At 41.4% G+C, this 4801-nt stretch overlaps 1 non-coding gene across 1 annotated transcript; it reads right to left on the bottom strand.

Moving 5' to 3' along the window:
* Positions 1–626: 626 nt before the first annotated feature.
* Positions 627–699, bottom strand: TRNAC-ACA (transfer RNA cysteine (anticodon ACA)). The gene has a single exon. It is a non-coding gene; the product is annotated as a tRNA-Cys (tRNA).
* Between the last annotated feature and the right edge of the window lie 4102 nt (positions 700–4801).

The raw sequence follows: 4801 nt of genomic DNA, 5'->3' as shown, positions 1-4801 counted from the left end.
AAGCTGCACATTTGAAATAATTAACTCTGTTGACTGGAAGTGTTGTAATATCAAGACAGTGGGCTGTCTCAGCACACTCTAAGCCACTTCTCTACAGTTCCTCAACATGTTTAAGAAAAATATAGACAGCAATCAGATGAGGAGGTCAGGGCTTGAAGAGGCCAAGAACTACAGGGTATAGGGTTCAGGGAATTTTTAAAACTATTTTCATTATACCTCTACATTTCCAAGTACATCTAAACAGCACTCAATACCTCTACCACAGAACAGTTAAATGGCTCTGGTCTGGGAGTCCAGAGACCTGAGTTCAAGGCATATCTTTGCAGATAACTTCTAAATTATTGGGTTTTTTTTTCAACACTGTAAGTCACCAAGAGTGTAGGAGAGTTCCCTTTTCTCCACATCCTCTCCAGCATTTATCGTTTGTAGACTTTTTGATGATGGCCATTCTGACTAGTGTAAGGTGATACCTCATCATAGTAATGATTTGCAAAGTGAAGTGAAGTCGCTCAGTCATGTCCAACTCTTTACGACCCCATGGACTGTAGCCTACCAGGCTCCTCTGTCCATGGAATTTTCCAGGCAAGAATACTGGAGTGGGTTGCCATTTCCTTTTCCAGGGGATCTTCCCAACCCAGGGATCGAACCCAGGTCTCCTGCATTGTAGGCAGACGCTTTTACCACCTGAGCCACCAGGGAAGTCGCAGTTCTCTAATAATTAGTGATGTTGAGTATCTTTTCATGTGCTTTTTCATATGGGTCTCCAGTCTTGTAGATCCATGTTTCTTTAAGAATCAAGTATGAGGATTTAATGTGGTGAGACACACAGAAAGGCCAGGATCTGGAAATCTGTATTCCAATCCCTGAACTTCCTTACTAGCTCTGTGGCCTGTGGCATCTGGCCCCTTTCCTGTCTAGGCCTCAGTTTCTTTGTCTTTAAATAATGCAGATAAATTTTCCCATCTGTATATTCCTTTCGGTTCCAGAGTTCTGCAATGCCACAGGGGAAAAAATGTTGGGGGTGAAACCAGATTTTGTGTGTATGTGTGTGTGTATACACACAGAGACACTCCCTCAGCTCTGCAAGTGGTAACTGGTGATGCAGGGTGTTCACTAAAATCATATGATCATTCTGGACTGATCTGTTTGACTACATGCACCAGTCACTCATTGCTACAGCATCTCTACCCACACATAATATAATGGTAACCAACAAAATGTGTGACATTAGGTTAATAGTGAAAATATACATGTGGAGTGGAGGAAAGCCCACCCAGAGGGGTAGCTGGAGGAGGGAGATTTTGTGCATGCAAATAAAAAAATTGACCCCATTCACCCCTCTGGCTGCACTGAAATCCTGGGTACTGTGTGTCACACTGAGAACTCACCACACAACGAGCTGCATTCGCTGCTTTGGCAGTAGGATACAATGCCTATCCTGAAATCCAGTCAACCCGACACGGCTTCCGCCACAGATGAAATAAAAATTTACCAGGTAAAAGCCAACTGTGCTAAACTCTCCAACAAACAAGAAGATTTGGAAAAGTATATTAAAATTTTAAAAAATTGCCTAGCCAAAACAAGGCAGCCATTGAAGTTTACCAAGTGGCTCCTTTAATTAAGGACCGTCTCCTTAAATTACACTCATTTCTCTTACCCCTTTCAGGACAATCCAGGGTGAATAATATGTTTGTTTCTGGCTGAAGAGGTGCCAAGTTGAGAGGTACTTTTGGGTTAATAAAACTGATCCGAGCTATCAACCAGAAATCTTGTCTACTTTTAGAGACCAAGAGAAGCTGGTTTAACCTTGATTTTCAAGTATGAGAGGACAACCTAATCAACAATTTTAAAGAGTATGTAAGAAAAGTGAGAAATAAGAGGAAATGATATTTAACGGGCAACCCAATCAAAAAACGGGCAGAAGATCTAAGACATTTCTCCAAAGACAGAAGGCCAAAAAGCACATGAAAAGATGCTCAACATCACTAGTTATTAGAGAAGTGCAAGTCAAAACAGCAATGAGGTATCTCACCTCACACAGTCAGAATGGCCATCATCAAAAAGTCTACAAATGATAAATGCTGGAGAGGGTGTGGAGAAAAGGGAGCCCTACTACACTGTGGGTAGGAATATAAGTTGGTACAGCCACTATGGAGAACAATATGGAGGTTCCTTAACTAAAAATAGTTATCATATTATCCTGCAATCCCACTTTTGGGCATATATCCAGAAAAGATCAAAATTCTAATTCAAAAAGATACATGCACCCTAATGTTCAGAGCAGCACTATTTACAGTAGCCAAGACATGGAAACAGCCTAAATCCATTGACACATGAATGGATAAAGATGTGGTACGTATATACAATGGAATATTACTCAGTCATAAAAATGAAATAATGCCATTTGCAGCACCACGGATGAACCTAGAGAGTATCATACTAAGTGAAGTCAGACAAAGACATATCATATGATATCACTTATATGCGGAATCTAAAAAATGATACAAATGAAGTTATTTACAAAACAGGAACAGACTCAGTAAATTCAAGAACAAAAACTTAAGAGTTACCAAAGGGAAAAGGTAGGGGAGAAGGGATAAATTAGGAATTAACATCTGCACACTTACTGTATATAAAATAGATAATCAACAAGGACCTTCTGTACGGCACAGGGAACTCTACCCAATATTTTTAAATAACCTAAATGGGGAAAGATCTTGAAAAAGAACAGATACACGTCTAACTGAATTGCTTCGCTGTACACCTGAAACTAACACAACATTGTTAACCAACTATTCTCAACTATAAAATAAGGTAGTTTTTAAAAGACCATTTTAAATACATGGGATAGGGAAGGGGAGGGGCGAGATAGGGGCAGGAAACTAACAGATCCCAACTGCTCTGTGTAGGATAGATAAGCTACAAAGATATGTTTTATAGAAACCAGGAATATAGCCCATATTTTATAACTTTAAGTGGAATGTAAGCTACAAAATTATTGAATCACTATGCAGTAAGTACACCTGAAACTAATAAAATATTGTAAATCAGCTCTACTTCAAACAAATCATTCAAAAAAATGTTAGAAACAGTAAATGGCATTCAGATCTACTTCTCTGTTCCTTGCTTCTTCTACCCACCCTAACACTGTACTAACATTTGGGTCTCCTTGCTGTCCAGTGTGGCCTGTGCAGAGCTGCCAGACAAAGCATTCTAGAAACAAATCGTTTTTCTTTCCTACCCAAGAACTAGCGATGGCTTCTCATTATCAGTTAGGAAGAAAAATCCCATTCAACACTGATAGAACCTTGAACAAACACTTGCTTTATCTCCCTGTCCTCATTTCCCATCTCTGAAGCCCAGCTCCAATTAACTTTCCCCATGACCCTTGGGTGCCAGCTAGTCTCTTCTTTGTCACCCACAGTCACAGACTTTCTCACATGCACCCCCTTGCTCATGCTGGTTTCTATTTTACTTGTCCAATTCACTGCCATAGCTTCAGCTTCTAGCAGAAAATCAGGCAGGGAGAAGATACATGAAAAGTTCATGCTGAAAAAAACAAAAGAATTAAAAGGCATGGACAACCATTCCATTGGGTTTTTTTTAGTCCAGACCCTAAAGATTCCTGCAGGCCACTTCAAGTACACCTCGCTGTGTGAATCCTTCAGCTCTCCATCCCACACAAACCTCTTCTTTCCCTCAAAGTTATGGGGGAAGGGAATTATTAGCCCTTAGGGCTAATTTGACTGCTTCCTATATTTCTCCAGTGTGTAACCTGGAGCTGGATTCTCAGTGTGTGCATGCTCAGTTGTGTCAGACTCCTTGCGACCCCATGGACTGTAGCCCACCAGGCTCCTCTGTCCATGGAATTTTCCAGGCAAGAATACTGGAGAAGGTTGCTGTTTCCTACTCCAGGGGATCTTCCCGAGCCAGGGAACAAAGCCACCTTTCTTATATCACCTGCATTGGTGGGCCAATTCTTTACCACTAGGCCACCTGGGAACCCTAGAGTCTCAGTGGATTCCCCAGTTTTCCATATGGAGAAAAGGATTGAGATTAGTGTGTAGCAGACCTAGGTGCTGTATTGAACATTCAGTGTGGTCTAAATTGACTTGCAATCTCTGTCTCCTCTTCCTGAACTGTATGATATGGTTCTCATCTGCCCTTCCTATGCTATCTCTGAAGTTTGATGCTGTGTTCAGAGGGCCGGGATTGGAGCCAGGCTGTCTTGGCTCATATCCCAGGTATGTTATGTCCTAGCTGTGTGACCCTGGGAAAGTTACTTAACTCCTCTGTGTTCTCAATTACCTTATCATAGACTTAATGTGAAGGTTAAAAAAAAAATTAAAATGTGTCAACTGCTTTGAACATGGCATGGTACATCAAATGCCAAATTAATACTGGCTATTATTCTATCCTAACCACACTGGCCTTCTGTTATCTTCAATATACTTTCTCCTTTCTACCTCAAAACTTTCACACACGTGACTCCTATCTACCAGCACTCTTCTGAGTTCATCCTTTTCTTTTAAGATAAATGAGATCTTCTCAGGGGGCCATTCCTGATTCATCTGCATTCTGGATTAAGGGTCTTCTGATGTGTCCCTCTTCAATTCCGTTCAGTCGCTCAGTCATGTCCAACTCTTTGTGACCCCATGAACCGCAGCACGCCAGGCCTCCCTGTCCCTCACCAACTCCCGGAATCCACCCAAACCCATGTCCATTGTGTTGGTGATGCCATCCAAATATCTCATCCTCTGTTGTCCCCTTCTCCTCCTGCCCTCAATCTTTCCCAGCATCA

Source organism: Capricornis sumatraensis, chromosome 16 (genome assembly GCF_032405125.1).
Source record: "Capricornis sumatraensis isolate serow.1 chromosome 16, serow.2, whole genome shotgun sequence".
NCBI lineage: Eukaryota > Metazoa > Chordata > Mammalia > Artiodactyla > Bovidae > Capricornis > Capricornis sumatraensis.
The sequence above is the reverse complement of the archived record's forward strand: the minus strand, read 5'-3'. Positions and strand labels throughout refer to the sequence as shown.